This window comes from Pseudopipra pipra, chromosome 14, assembly GCF_036250125.1.
Source record: "Pseudopipra pipra isolate bDixPip1 chromosome 14, bDixPip1.hap1, whole genome shotgun sequence".
In the NCBI taxonomy this organism is placed as follows: domain Eukaryota; kingdom Metazoa; phylum Chordata; class Aves; order Passeriformes; family Pipridae; genus Pseudopipra; species Pseudopipra pipra.
Genome location: NC_087562.1, coordinates 3,683,353 through 3,699,794, shown reverse-complemented (window position 1 = coordinate 3,699,794; position 16,442 = coordinate 3,683,353). Strand labels below are relative to the sequence as shown.

The 16,442-nt window shown below is 41.5% G+C and overlaps 1 protein-coding gene across 2 annotated transcripts in view; it reads right to left on the bottom strand.

Moving 5' to 3' along the window:
• WWOX (WW domain containing oxidoreductase) overlaps window positions 1–16,442 on the bottom strand; it is a 492,462-nt gene that overhangs the window by 11,265 nt on the left and 464,755 nt on the right. The window lies entirely within an intron of this gene.

Genomic DNA, 16,442 nt, shown 5'->3' with positions numbered 1-16,442 from the left:
AGTCAGACGTGCTTCTCTGTTTGAACATGCTCTTTATGTTTCTCTTCCAGCATGCTTATGACTTTGACAGACTGTGAAAATAGTTTGATAAATAGCTTGATAAATTTCTCCATCTCTTCCCTTCAGTGCTGTAACACTGTTTGTGGGAGCCTTTCAATTGTAGGAGTGTGAACAAAAAAGAAATTACCTAAAGCTTCTAAATCAAGTCACCTCCTGCATACAAATTTGGAGACAAGGTTTCAATTTAGCTCTCTTCTTCCTTTTTTTTTTTTTTTTTTCTGTTCCTGTAATAAATGAAGATTTCTCTGAGGAAAAGGGTAAGAAGCAAAAAGAGATGCATTTATACCCCAACAGAGTAAAGGAGAGGAAAAAAAAAAGCCCCTTTGCATTATCTATGGAAACTAAACACAATGACAACTTTTTAATTGAAAGAAAACAGCTTTCATGTCTGAAGATGTTTTTTCCAGAGTAGATGTATGAGAATAAACACATTAATTGACAGGATCTTCATGACTTTTTAAGTTCCTCACACTTATCTTGGTGTCTGGGGAAGATCTCTTTCCAGACCCTGAAGTCTCTTTCAAGATGAATGTTTAAAAAGCTGAGCTGACATGGGCATTACATTCAAGTGCAAGCTGTACTATTCTTTAGTAGAGGGCGTAGAAATGGTTCATAGGATTATTATCTTTCTACAGACAAAACCCATTACCTTCACACTAGGAGGGAAAAGCTAGTTTTTAACTTATATAAAACGGAATCAATTATCAATATCTTTGCATGGTTTCCCAGCTCTGCTGGAGAGCAGTCACAGAGCTAAACACACAGAGCCATTTGGCAGAAGGGCTCCTTCCTCCGCCGGGCTTCTTGTTACACCTTTCATTTAATAAAATCGCATCTGCAGAAGCAAAAATAAGTAGCAATGATTTGTATGCAGGGCCTCCACCCTGAATGTCACAAAGGGGGACAGGAATCACATTGGCAGACCGATCGCCCGGCTACTGTTACTCGAGACTTCTTCCCAGTAAAAAGTGAACACGCAAATAAAAAGCAGCCAGCGATGCAAAGTCAAACACAGTGGTGAACAGCAGTACAGGTCAGAGCATCCATACATACAGCCTGTTGTCTTTGCTGTGGGAAAAAGTGCTCCTTCAGCAACCTCCACCATATAATCCTCGCCATCCTGCCTCTGAATAATCCTTTTGCTGGCTTTAACAGTGGCTTTTCATAGGTGCTTATGTTACCAGTGAGAAAAGGAAAGCCGGAAGGTAAGTGGTGGCTTTTCATGGTGAAGAAGTCCCCACATGCCCATGGCTTTTAAACTGCAACAAATAAAAGTCTTATGTCTTTCAGTAGACAATGTCTAACCTAGTTCAAATCTGTGTTCCTTCAGCAGAGAGATGGATAAGGCCATCCTTGAAAAATTGTGTCCCCAGCTACTTCACTAACACAGGCAAACTCAGAAGCACATAGAGGTGCAGTTTGTGCAATGTATGTTAAAACATAATACTGCAGAAGCTGGCATTGGTGTTTGGGAAGGAAATGTTCGTTATTAGACTCTTATCTGTTTATCCCATTCACGAGATCTGCTTCTACAAAGCTCATAATGATAAATGGCACATTTGCAAATTATCTTCTGAGTGCTGATGAGAAATCAGCAACCTGCGAGTTACCGTGACTTTGAATGAGTACACGCCACTGCAAGTCTCGTTTGCTGAGATGCCTGCCAAATGAGTGCATTAGTATATTAGGAATCTAATAAATTGACTAACAAGCATTTGATGAAAAATAGCTGTTCCATCCGTTACAGTTATCATCACCACCAACAAGGCTACTGGGGTTGGGATTTTGAAGGCACCAGCTGCTGATAAAAGAGTTGTTGTCGTGCGGTGCCACGCTCTCAGCAGCATCTCCCTCCCTAACCGTGCATTGTAACAAACTCTCAGCAAGACATAGGACCTGCTTTACTTAAGTTTTCTTCTGCCTCTTCATGACACTTATGAGGATTTAAACCACTGCAGCCTTACTCAGCCTTGTCTTTTCTCTTTCCACCACAAAAAGTTAAGATGCTGGGTTTCTCTGTCTGGAAAGGAGCTGGAGGAGACACTTTCTGTTGTACGGCTCAGCACTGTTCAGACATCTGAGACTGTTCACCATTCATAATATGTAAAATTTAAGCTCGTTAATTATGATCACAAACATGAGACTAAAGGACAGAGAAGGCTTTGGTTACATTCACACCCAGCAGAAAGGCACTGCATTATTTAATGTCATGCAATCAAATTAGTTTCAGGAGTGGCTCAGAGTCCTACTTCTAACTCAGGATCCACATGGAAAAATTCAGAAAATAAATCTTCACACAACACTTCACTTGTGTCATTCACTGCTTTGCTGGGTATTTAGGAAGACCAGTTCCTTTCCTGAGTAAAACTGATGAGCTCCCCTCACGCAAACATCCTCCCGGCCTGGGAAGGAGCAAGCAACTGCCACGTTCAAACCCACAGGTCCTGCAAAGCAGAAACAGGGTAACTAAACCCCAGGGTTAACTGTGTCCAGAGCCCTGGGGGAAGGTTTGGCTGAGCTCCCCAGCAGCCCCACACAGCCCACCCGATGCACTGTGGGTGTTTGCCACTCCTCCCGCCCGCGTGGGGAGAGGGCAGCACATGGCTGATCACAGCTACGCTCTGTCCTGGCAAAGCCTGGCTGAGTAAATTATGTCTTTTCAGGATAATTAATTCTAGTAAATGCAATATACCCTTATATTCAAGTTTCAAAAATCTTCTCCGTGCCGCTTAATTTCTTTAAAGTAGAGAGGAACCCAATTCATTACAAACGCCCATTTATCGTCTGCCGACAAATCCCGGTGAACACTTTAAAACTACACACGCGTAAGAAAAGCTCCTTCTGCACCTTCCCAAATTGCATTTCAGCTTTTACCTGAGACATTTGCAAGATCCCCCAACTCTGTCAACAGTCGCTCTCCAGTTTTGTTTAGCTTATCATCAACAGACTCTGCTTTTGTGAGTGGACAAGTCATTTGAGTGTGCACCACAGTTATAATGGCCTGACTGACAGCTCAGCCAGATAAACACGAGAGAATAACAGACGTAGGAACAATCTGGGTATTCATTTTGTCCGTTCAACCGGGTTGAAAGGATTTGCCAGCCAAGGGCACAACACTTCAGGCTAATTTGCTCAGCCAAAGTGCTGCCGGAGTGTAAGGCTGCAAGCAGATGACTGGTGTTGGGGAGATCGGCGTCCCCAGATGAGGTACTTATTATTCACCTCTGCCTCACGGGAAATGAAAGTACTATTTATTCAAAGCATCCATTTGAAAGAGGAAAACATATAGAAATGAACTTTGTTACAAAACTTGAACCCTTCTCACTGCTTCCCCACTTCTGCATTAATTCCACCTTCTTGTCCTCGTCCATGTGGTTCCGCACACTGCAGCGTTTCTGTTTTCTTGCTTCTCCTTTCCTTCTCAAATATTTTCCTTAGCCTTGTCTCCTGCAGTTCTGCCCCGATATCTGACACTGGGGACCTTTTCTTTGCTGTTCATCTTCCATTTTTGTGCTATATGCACTCAGCTCTGCAAACTTCAGAGGCTCAGCTCTGTTCTGACAATGTCTGTGTTACAGCAGTGGGTGTCTGGGATATCCTGGCTGCATCTCACATGTTAACTGCAATCTTTAGGCCACTATTAGCCCCATACTCCAAGGGGAGCCATGTGGCAGCAGTGTGCTGCATCAGTCACCACTCTGTTACAGAGCCAAGTGATGCAGGGCCAGTGAAGTGATGGTTCTGTCCTTGTTAAGGAAAGTTGTGCCTTGCACATTTTAAGCATCCTGAGTTTAGAGTGACAGAGCTACAAGTTCACCTGCTAATCACGTAAAAATAAATGATGGGTAGAACAGCCAAGCTTGTACTAAGAGGTAAACACCACTCTGACATATTCCCTCAAGCAAGCAAACAAAATAATAACAGTTTGCAGCGGAGGTTTGCAAGTTTGCTCCCATTAATTAAGTTCCATTTTCCAGCATCTTGAGTTTTAAGACGTTTTCTCCCGGACTGATTTCAATAGCTCCTTCTCCCACTGAAAAGCAAAGGCCAAAAGCACGGCTCTACTGGCTTCATCCAGCTGTGGAGCTGAGACATGAGGTGTAATGGGGTGGAGGTAAATCCCTGAGCGTTTTAGGAGGCCAGTGTCCCAGCAGAGCACCCACAGCCTGAGCATGGCAGGCTGGGAACAACGGCCCTCGCAGAGGTGATGCACTAACAGCCTCAGACACATCACGGGAGGAATGTAAAGTGCACCTGACATTTCTTTTGATCTACTCCTAAGAAGCATTAAAAGGCACATTAATGTGCTGCTTTAGTGCGTGTTCAATGTGATAGTTGGAGACATAACTGAGCCTTTCACAAAAGTCTAATTGGGGAGAAGAATAAACTTATTGTTTCCTCCTCTGGACATGCACCCTAGAACATAGGCAGAGTTGACATTTGCATGAAGTATGTTGCTGTTTTGCATTTTAAATCCAGGCATGCTAGCTGTAGGTTGAATGATCACTTTGACTATTATTAGGAAATCAGTACATGTCCAACAATAATTCTACAGATGCAGTAACTGATATTGCCCACTGGCAGGTTATCCTTCTCTAATGCTGAAATTCAATGTGCATGTTTATATTTACATACATATATATATATATATAAATTGCTCATTTAAAATATCAAGTGAACACTTATAAAGTATCTGAGCTCCTACAGCTGTTTTTCATGCAATTGTTTGGTATTACCCATGGAGACTATCACACACAAATCATATTCACATTTAGTAGCAGTTTTGTGCATTGAGCTAATGATACTTCTTGACCTCGTCAGACTATGAAGCACCTTTTCATCTCTGTGGTTTCAGTTGCCATGTTAAATTCCCTTTACTCTTTTAAGACAATCACACAATGAATAAACTGCAACAAACCAAGCAGCAAATAAAAAAAGAAATGTGAAAAGAGAACATCTGTACCAAGGCTAATCAATAGCAGAACAAAGAGAGCAAAGAAAATAAGAAAATCAAGGGCTAGTTGCACAGCAGAGGTAAGGCCAGGAACGACATTACTGGGTCATCCTAAATATTGCTGAAGACTACATATTCCTAGTTCCTATTCCTTTCAGCTTGGGTGTATGTTTGTACATCTGGTCAGACCTATATTCCACTGAACTCTATTTTCTTCTCTGGGCAATGCTCTGTCTTACATCTGCTGTGCTCATAATTTATGTGTCCCTGATTAGCTCCCTCAGTGCTTTATCTCTGGAAGGATTAGAGGGTTTATCCTGTCCTCTTCATTTGTCTGCAGCACCTCTTTCCAGCCTCAGTCAGGCTCTTTGGACAGCATCCTCTGCTGCAGTACTAATGATGCCAATGCTGCTGTACTAAGACATGCACCTCTTAAACTCTTTTGGCAAAAGATAGTCTAATTTGAGAGAACCATTAGCTTCCTTTTCTTGTAGCTCTCACTCAATCTAGCAACAAAAATTGCAGTGCAAGGGAAGAAGGGGCTGAGACACAGGAGCCCAGGGAGCCCTGCTGCTCAGCTCAGTGTCCTGGCACTAACAGAAAGGCAGGAACCTGCAATACCAAGGCACGCCAAGAAAACAGCATCTCCTGATCGAGTAAAGCAGGTAGTTAAAAAAAAAAAATTCCAAACTGCTCTGGCTAAGTAATATATGGATGCAGAGGTCTTCTGGATCATGCAGCTGGAAACCCAGGCAATTCTGATCTTTTTGTGTGATATTTATGAAACAGTCTGTTCTAGCTGGTACCAACTCAGGATTAAAGGAACTCCAACTCCAAGCCCACACATGACATTCAATGCTTCAAAAACAATTTGAGGCTCTTCCTATCCCAGTTTTTGGACATCCTGCTTACCACAAAGCTTTTTCTGAGCTACTCCTCTGGTTGATATTCAAGATAGACTCTGATAAACCCATCCTGAAAACTGAGGAAAGGAGGGAATTCCACTGGAATTTCAATAAATTGTTTGTCCTACATGAAAAATTTTGAAATACAAAACAAATGTATCAAAAAGTCCAGGATTTCTGCCAGAGTCCACAAGGATTTCATAGGCCTTCCTTTTAAATTATCTCCTTAAATAGACCCTTAAGAAGCAACCAATGTTGGAAATTTAGCTTTTGCTATACTTGGATCTGCACCCCTTTCCAAAAACGCAGCCAAAGTTTTCCTGATGGAAGACCTAAGATGTTCCATCCAGAGGTCAGGGCAGAGAAGGGGGCTGAGCACAGCATCTCCCCCCCCCAACAGCAGGAGGGAAGGGGGACATGCATTTACTGAGCCTGGGGAGCACCTGGGATGGAGGGCTGGAGCTGCAGGTACCTCCACAGTGTGAGTGGACACATGTGTCATCACTCAAAGAGAGAAACACATTATTTTGACACATCTCTCCTTCTTTCTCCAACAGGAGGAATGAAAATGTGTCTGGCTTCCAAGATCCTTTCCCGTTGATACCAGTCAGTTGAGTCTATCTCAGTATTTTTCCATTTCCTTCATACAAGTAAAAATGATGGTCTGTAACGAGATCTCTATCCCCTGTTTTGCCACAATGCCATATCCTGCTAGGAGGATACTCTTTTGACAATAAATTCCTATCAAAGTGCAATATGCTCTTAAGTGGCATAATCTTTTTCAGTTGGCAACATGTGAAATATATGTTCTGTCCAACTGCTGTATTGGAGCTCTTCTATCTAACTCTCCTTATACACTTTTGATCACTTTTTTCAGTCCAGTTAGATTATAGAAGGGAAAATCGCTCAGTGGCATAAATGATAAATACATAAAGGATATTTAGCTCTTACTTCCTGGCAAGTCCAAATGTGAATTTGCTGCAAAATAATGAACTTAAGTGACCCCTGCTGACTTCTCAAGGAATGACATTCCATAGGGAGTCCCATCTGTGAAACAAACGGTTCAGGTACAAAATTAAACCCTTTGTCTCAGCACTTTGGACTTTTTCTTGGAAAAGAACCCTTCCTCAGAAAGTTACTGGGGATCTGAAATGGTACTGTAGTCTACAGTTTTGGCTCATCCATCTAATTATGGGAAAAAAAGGATAAAAGGTCAGATTTGAACCCTTGCAGCAGCCAGATGCAGTTAATTTGTTTTTCAGGAGTACTACCAGTTAAGCATAGCTGGAATCTGAACATCTTATATCTGCCCACATATCTGGCTGGTGCCTCCTGGCCTTCTGCGTGATGTAAGGGGCTAATAAAACGTGGCAGCGCTTGATGTCAGATAGTTTGTCTCTGCCTTGTTTAATCACTCTGAATGGAGTGATGCTCAAGCCCAACTTGCATTCAGTATCGGTCTGCGAGAGGACTGCTGAGAGCTACTTCTCAGCAATCAGCTTGAACCCTTGGCAAGACATCTGTCAAGTACACTTTAGCATCCCCACAACCTCGAAGTAAGAGAAGTGGCCTTCTCAATTTAGACGCAATATTAAAGGCAGTTGACAGAAATCTCACATCCCGCTGCCTTTTCTCTCTGGGTTGGCAATTCTGATCCCATTAAAGTCAGTGGGAGCCTTGTCATTGACTTCAATAGACCAAACATTACAAACATAGTGTTCAAGATGGAATAAACACAACTGGATAACTCTCAAACTCATTGAAAACCTAAAATCCTATTAGGTTATCGAGGTATCTAAATACTCAAGAGACACTTGAAACTGCAGAGGCTCAGGCATTTCACACAAAACCCAGGATGTGTCCAAATGAGGTGGCAGCACTGCTATTGTGCTCATTAAACTCTTAAAACACGTGAGTTAAGCTTTCAGCACAAATCATGGTGTTAGGTCCAGTTGACCATAGCACAGACTTGATCAGAATATCTACACTCCAGACAAAAGAACTGCGAGTTCAGATGAACTTTCTCAGACTTCTCATGATCTCATTTGCAGTGGAGTGGGCTACTGGTTGATATGACTTAATTGCAAATGCAAATGTTTATCCAGTAGGAGAGCACACTTAAAAAAATAAACCAAAAGAAAACCAAACCAGAAAAAGTGATCATCCAGCTTCATTTTCTGGGTTGGTGTTTGCACAACCTGAGACATCACATGTGCTGAAAAGTACTGGAGAATGTGTCATAAAATGTATTAACAAATCCCTTCACATAGGCATATGCTGCAAACGCCATAAAAGCATCCAAGTATTCTTGTAAAGTGCAACAGCAGATAAGCTTCCCTTTTAATTTGTCTTGGACTAGGTGCTAGTGCAAGTTATGACCAAGAATTTAGCACATCCATTCAAATTATACCTAAAGCACTAAATCCAGCACAGCAGTAATTTTCTAGTCTTTCATACTTCCCAACTTAATGAAAAGAGACGTTAATGTCCCAACCATAGATTAATTAGATGGAATCATTAAGAATTATTTCCCAGGTATCTTTTTGCTAATACACATATTATCATTGAACACTACCAGCCCTGTTTGGAAGGTTAATGTTATTTTGGAAGAATATTTACAGTATCGGCGATAGAAAACCCAATACCTAAAAAAATATTTTCCACCTGCAGCTATCTGTCATCCATCCCACACAAGTTTTTAAAGCTTTCCACTACCTGTCAAAACACAGGTTTTGATGCAATAAAGACTGTAATTATTAAGCATTTACAAGAAATAATATTTTCCCTCTGGTACGCGTTATAACAGTTGTTAACATGCAAGTATGAATACTAATGCTCCAAGCCCACCTATACTCTTCACAAATGATAAGGATTTTTTTGAATACTGATATAAAGGCAGGTATAATAAAGGAGCAAGATAAGACTGAATACAGGTTTTGAAAAGTAAACGTCAATCAGAATAAGGTTTTTAGAGGCATAAGAAGTTGATTTGAAGTAGAGTTTGGAAATAAAGCTGACAATTAGATCCAGGGATATAAACAGCACTTCTTTTGTGTTGAATTGGAAAAAAAAAATAACAAAAATGATCCTTTTGCAACCAAAATACAAGGCTACAAGACGTGTGAAGGAAACAATACCGAGGATGCCTCAAAACAGCTCTGCAGATGCCACGCTAGCAGATGGCTTAAGCCGGCTGAATTACTGTATAAACATTTAACTGGAAGTTTGATTTTGTAAGTGTGGAAATTATACAAAACGAAAAGAAAACGATTCTAAGAAGCACTTAAATTAGTAATTTGTAATTTTCTCTGCTAAGATGTGGCATAGCTCTGCTGCCTCGGGAGAGTCCTTCAAAGGGGGGAATTCTGGAATCTGTGGAAGAAATCGCACACCGTAAAATGGAACTCGTATGGACACACAAAACTGAGGCACTTAAAGGTAAATATACACCTTTCCACTGATGTTGCAGCTCAGATCCATTCCAACTGCAAGTTAATAAAAATCTACCCAGCCCTCCCCACTCTCCATTTCCTCCTTCGTGTCTAGATAACAAAGGCTGCATCTCTCTGTTTATATCTCAGTAACTTCTACAGCAACCGCTTGTCGTGTTACTTGGGCTCAATTGTAATATGTGGGCAGGAAGGGCACAAGAGAAAAAGGCTCTTTGTGCATAGATATCTTCAACAAATACCAGTCAGAAGGCGGAAAGGCAAAAATATACAGGAAAAGGGAGAAGAATTAATGCAGAAATAATGTGGCTTCTTGCTACAGAGTATAGTCTGGATAAAATAGAGCATCACTCTTGAATTGATGGGTTTGGCCTGATTATTGCTTAGACATGTGTCTCAGATGAATGTTTTCTGTCATTTTGCAAAGAAATAAGAGGCAAAACAGGAGGCTGATGACAGGCATGGGGTTTTATCCCGCTTTACTGAATGTGAAAGCAATCTGTCCTCAACATTTTCCAGAAGAGTGAAAATTTTTTCTTCTGCCTTTACCAGTGAGTAACCAGCCCCAAACAGTTCTAGCACTGAGTGCCACGACAGTGTCAAACCTGGCCCTCTGAACATGGTGTTTCTGCAACGCTGTTGGTGCTGTCTGCACAACATCCTCTTTTAGATGCTCCACAGCAAAGACAACCACAACTGCTGCTTATGCTGCAGATATTCACACTTCACCACTTTGAAGGCCAGATAACTATTTTATATTCCTTGCTTCTGTAAAACCATAACCTGCTATTCCAGAACTGAGATGGCAATTACATCGGGTGCAGATAGTACCAATAAAAGAGTAAGTCAGCTTCTTCCTCAAAACCTTTGTTTTCCCAGCTGTCTGCATTCCAAATTCCCCATTTGGTTTAATGATCAAGAAGAGCTAATAACTTCTCCCTTTAAGCAGTTCCATCGTGCCAGGAACAAAATAAATTATCATCCCACTTACATCCTAAAACAGAACAGTTTCTCATAACTCTTTCATCCTGATCTTCACTCTTTCTCTTCCCATGCATTCCCTTGCTTGTATCTCCTTTCCTTCCACTTCATCTGTTCCAAACCAACCACTTCTCTGCTTGGGATTCTCTGATACGGCAACACGGAGAATCTGGAAATCAAACTGATTTTGGAATTACTGTGGTGGTTTAAATCCACCTCATCTTGCTGGGCAGGCTTTTTGAATCTTATGATCAAAGTGTTTTTCTCTGTTATACCTGGTGTTGACCTCAGAGACTGAGAAAGGTAAGAAACCCCCTTGTTGAGTGCAGGCCATGGGCAGCTCAGGTTTCTGATGCCACGGGTGATTTAACTAATTAACAGATCCGCTTTGTCAAGCTTCCCTCATCCCTTTCTTTTCTGTTCCCATTTTCTCTAGTCTTTCTACTGTTCCTCTCTCCCACGAACTCATCACCTAATTCCGGAAATGGATTCATGATTTGTATTTCTCCAGCTTTTGGCTATGAAATGCAGAAGCTGGAATCTGTTTTCAATGTTTTGGTAATAAAAAAAAAAACTATTTAAAAACTTATTTTAAAGAAAATAAACTCCAACACTTCAATTCAATAAACTAAAAATCTATGTTAAAATGCAAAGAAAACGACATTTGCTTGAACATTGTGACAGAGTGAAGAAGTTCCACAGTATTGTCCATGTCTAACTAATATTTGATGAGAAATATATTTGATAACAGGATGGACTTCCAGTAATCAAATTATGATTGATCTAGAAACATACTACTAATAAAGCCCATTCTTGCATGTTCTTTACTTGCTTAATCAAATTACCTCTATATAAACAAGTGATACACAGACCTAAAGAAAATTTTAACCTGTAAATTGCCTGTCTACATCTTTTCTCCTTGAGTGCTGAAATTGAAGGGCAGGATTTTGTCACAACTCAGTTCATAAATCATAATATAAAAAGAATATTTAACTGGAAGTCCAGGGATTCTGCTACAAAGAGTTTAATTTGACAGACTAAAATTTTTTATTCTGAATGACTTTAAATACCTTCTGTAGGTACCTTTTGCCTGATGGTGTACTGGAGGAGTTAAAAAAATGGTAATGTGAAAAACTGAACTTAAATTCTCCTGACCAGAGACATTAACAGGATGGACATTCACATGCACAAAAAGTACATTTAAACCTTTCTTGTTTCTTGAGATTATCAAAAAGAGAAATTCATATGAACTTTGCATTTTGGAACAAGCACCTCCATGCAAATCTCCCTCTCCCTTTTAGGATAATAGAAGTTGGTACATTTCTTCCATCTTTGTAGGAGCTAAAATACATTATTAAAACCTATAGTTCAGTTACAGTGTTGTAAATCACCGCTGCTATCCAGGTTCTAAATTTTAATTTCACTTCAATCAGAATCAATTATTCCTCTTGCCACCCCTGGCCTCTCACTCAGCACTGGGGAAGGAACACCAGGCAGTGACGTTGCTGCCGTGGGCCCCCATAGGCTGCCCCCAGCACCAGCCATCAGCTCCTGCTGCAGGGAAATCATTCAGCTCCATGATCCCATGGCCTGGGCTTGGGGGCCAGCCTGGCTGGCTGAGCTGCCAGTCCCAACCGGGACACAGGGCCGGAGTGTGGGGTGCTCAGCCGAGCTGTGAACTCCTGCGACGTGCAGGTTCAGAGGTAGCACACATGGGAACAGACACGAGCGTAACCACAGCCTTATGTGCAGTGACACCAGTGTCATTTACATGTCACGTACACTTAGAAATCTCTCTGGGCAATTGAGAGCGATGAAATCCTGCTGTACAAGGTGTACTGCGTGTGACAACCGAAATCACAAGCAACGTCGCCAAACCATGCTTCGGAAAGCTTCTCTAATTTTTAACTGATTGACAGATGTTTACAGAAAAGACATGCTTTATTCTTACAGCATGAGCACACGGGGTAGAAAACAAAGCCCTCATATTTCCAAACAATCCAGGCCACAGTTTAACAAGTAAAATAGATGTTGGGTACAGGGCGCAGGCAATCCTGACTTGTGTTGGTTTGCCGCCCACGCTTAGCTGAGTCATCCCAGGGGCTCTGCGTGAGTAACTGCTAACCAACACGAGGACAGCAATGAATTCCTCCTCAGCTCAGAGCTGAAATTCAACTTATTCTGAAAGCAACAACTACGACAGCGTGGGAGAAAACAGGATGCCCACTACTCTGCCTTTTGTATAGACTAAGAGATAAAGGAGGAAACCAAAGCATGATGAAATGATGCACGTTTCTCATTAAGAAAAGTGACAATAGCAACATACTCTTAAAAACTCTATTAGAAACATGGTGGAGCCTTGACCCAGATAAAATTTAACTTGTTCTGAACATGAAGACTCTTCTCAGCAGCAAGTTATGGAGAAGTATTCTCCTAACTACACCCTAGTTTTGTTGGGGTAAGGGCCTGGGTGTCATCCATCTGCTCAGTGTCAAGCTCTTGGGGCATCTTGATATCTAATGTACATTTATGCTTCATGCTGCCACATAACCAGGAATAATCACCACCACCTAAGAAGGGTACGTTTCTGTGGATAGATGATCTGGCTGAAATTGCTTTAGGGAGCCAAGTTTGATGACGTAGAACATGTTCCAAAGTCCTTTACTGGTTCCTTCCATGTCAGTTAGAGATGTTGGAACCTCTGCCCCACATTCTGCTGCTCATCATTCCCTGCCTTCCAGCAGGTACCACTCACCCTGCACTACCTGCAGCCCAGGCTGCTCCCCTAATCACTCAGATGTTTCAGTTAAAGGCTGCCTTAGCAGAGACCTATTCTTTAGGCTGCTGAAGGTACCAGGCTTATTTTGCAAGAACTGTGTCAGGGCAATGGTGGCAGCAGTTCTGTCAGAGCGATTGTGACGCGCGGCTTGACGTGAGCCGGGGGCAATGAGCTCTTTGGCAGACACAACCCCCGTCAGACAACGATGCATGAACATAGCCCGAGAGCTTGCTCAGACATCTCTGCAGTATTAATGACAAAACCCAACAATCACCCCGGTGGGGTTGAGCACGCGTGAAAGCTCTAGCATGTTAAAACAACAGGGGCAAAATTCTCCTTCAAAAAAAAAAAGGAAAAATAAGGGAGCTCCGGTACAGGAGAAATACAGGGATAGTTAATTTAAAGCGAACTCCTGCATTTACGAACTCCTGTAATAAGCTGATGCCTCATCCTCTGTACTCTCAATTTATCAATTGCTCGCACTAGCTACACTACAGAAATGACACACAGTGCTACGTAGAAGTGGAGGAACTTCCAAGAGGCAACAACGGTCTGTCTATTTTCTGCTGTTGTTGGCTTGGGCTGGCAGAGCACAGATAAAAGTTCAGACTGCTCAATAGCCCAGAACTCACTTAAAGAGTCAATTGAAGCCATGGCAGAAACATCATCACCTTCTGTGAATCCTGGGCAAACTGCACCGGCATGGTTTGAAGTTGATTTCTCTTCCTTTCAAATAAAATAGCCTGTGAATTGATTAGAGGTAATAGAATTATTGGATGTTAGTAAGGAAGGGGATTTAAGGAAGATGTAATGACACCATCAAAGCTTTGTTGGGTTGCTTTTATTAGCCTGAATCAGCTTAGAGCAGTCCTGACACTAAGAGGTTAGAGGAAGTCTGTTAGAGGCTTGCCTATGGGATGAATGCATAACAAAATCCTCTCGTGAGGGAAAAAAAAAAGAAAAAAAGAAAAAAGCCCCCACAGACACGCACCAAAAAAGAACGACAAGTACAGTACTTTAACAGGGAAAATTTCCTCAGAAAGGAAGCAAGCAATGAGGCTAGGAGAGGAATAAATGGTGTAGAAATGACAATCGCTCTTCAGTCAGGGCCCATGACTGCACTCACTGCTGATAAGATCCAGCATGTGTCAGTTGTCAAGTGTCTCTTGTCACACTTCAATGTGAACTTTACAGCGAAAGGGGGACAAGAGGCAGTGAAGGGGAAAATGGCACGGCTCAGAAGGACTTGTGCACTCAGTGTGAAGCCATTTCAATTTTATATTCTAAAGGACTTTGTAGGTGATCCCATGAATGCAATTATTCTCACCTAATAAAAGCAACATATGCTAAGACAATTAAAAGATTTTATTATATATCTATTCATTGTATTTAGTTTTAGACAGCAGATAAACCTAATTTGAAACAAGATGTTTGCAAGGCAGGAAGCAGAAATAATCATGGTCTGTATCTATAAGAATGTTAGTGATTCATTATATTCTTTAAATGAAAAGGTGAATTAATAAAACCTTCCTCTACTAATGACAATTTCACCCAGCAAATGAACAACCTAATTACAAAGCTCTCATTAAAACAGCATAAGTTTTGGCTTACAGTGTCCAGTTTGAGTGAGTGTAGATTTAAGTGACTATATCACCCATCAGGAATGTCTGCTTGCAGGCATATTCCTAGTGTGACACAAACCTCACACACTCGCCTCTCCACTAGGACATAAAGTTACCCCATCACAAATTAACTCCTCTGCTTTGGGTAGAGACATACCATTGTTCTGGTGGTCAACAAGCTGTGTTTCTCTAGACTTGCATTGCTGAAAATAAAATTATCAGCTCTGGAAAACCAGCTGGTCTGGTCTGCAGTTTGCAAAATAAAGAAGAGTTTGCGCTGTCAGACCAAACGGGAGCTTAGAGCTACTTCAGAACAAAATCAATGTTAATTTTGGAGAGCAAAGGAAATACTTCTAGGTAGGGGATAAGCTCATGGGTGAAGTTTCCTAGCAGACCTGGAGCTGAAGCTCTGGTGCAGCCAGTCAGTGTGGAAGTGAGAAAATCGTGGGTAATTATGGCAAGATTTGCATATGACCGCAGTGACTCCCCTCGTTGAGGCAAATGAAGGGCATAAAGGGGCTCTGCTGCTGAGAGCCTACCAGAATTAAGCAGAAATCCATCACTTCATGCATAACTGATAATGTGTCACCTAAAAATCTGATATACACACACAGCAAACAACAGTTGTGGAGGGGTTTAACCCAGATCAGTCCCACAGAGCCGGGAGTTCCAAAGGTAGACACCGTGTGTGAAAAGCATCATTCAGAAACGTTTTTTCCCTTGCCAAATGAGCAATGCCAGAAGACAGCCCCTGTATGATGCTCTACCTGGAACCACAGTCATGGCAGAAAGACAAACTGCAGAAAAAAAAAAACATGTTACGTTTACAGAAAGAATTTTTGATGTTCCTGAAAATCTTAAACAAAGGAAAAACAGAGCCAAAGTGACCAGTTGCAGAGCATCTAGCAGCACCCAAAACTTCAGTGGGGGGTTATCAACCTCTCACAACTCTAAATTCATGTGAGAAATACCGTGAAAATCCATTATAAGTGAAAAGAAAAAGGAAAAGAAAAAAGCATAGGGAACCAGAGGTCAAAAAGATATTACATGTGCATTGCTTTGCTCTCCTATAATGCTCTGAGTCAGTTCAAGTTTGGTGAAGACCATCACTACAGCACAGAAATGTTCTGTTTGTCCAGCTCTGATAGAGCAGAACACAACATTTTTTTTGGGATGGCAGAACAATGTCTGTTCTTTGTTACAGCTACTTTATTTTCCTTTGGGTGAGGACAGAAGAAGCAGCATCAGTATCAGTTACATACAGCAGCTACCCCAGCTTGGGTGCTGACATTGATACTGGCTACTGCAACTTGCTATTGAAAGGAAAAATGGATTGAGATTAAAAATTCTTAAGTCCTTAAAATAATTCCTCCCCACTAATGGAGCCACAGTATGATTTATTGACATGGCATCACACAGGTGAACCCACCACAGGAATTTTCTCTGAGCTGGTTAATGTTCACATATGGAGGTACTGGAAAACTCAGTGCTACAGGTTTTATATCATGCAAGTTGGTTCTTTTGAGTTGCCTTCAGCAAGAGTGAAAGAAGATAAAACACAGAGTCAGGAGAGCACCCTGACTTGGGGAGTATCAAATGAAAGTTTCATCTCAAGAAAAGTACCATAATGGCTGAGCACAGGTTTATAAATACTACTTGACTAATGATTTAGAACAGCAAAGCAAATGGAAA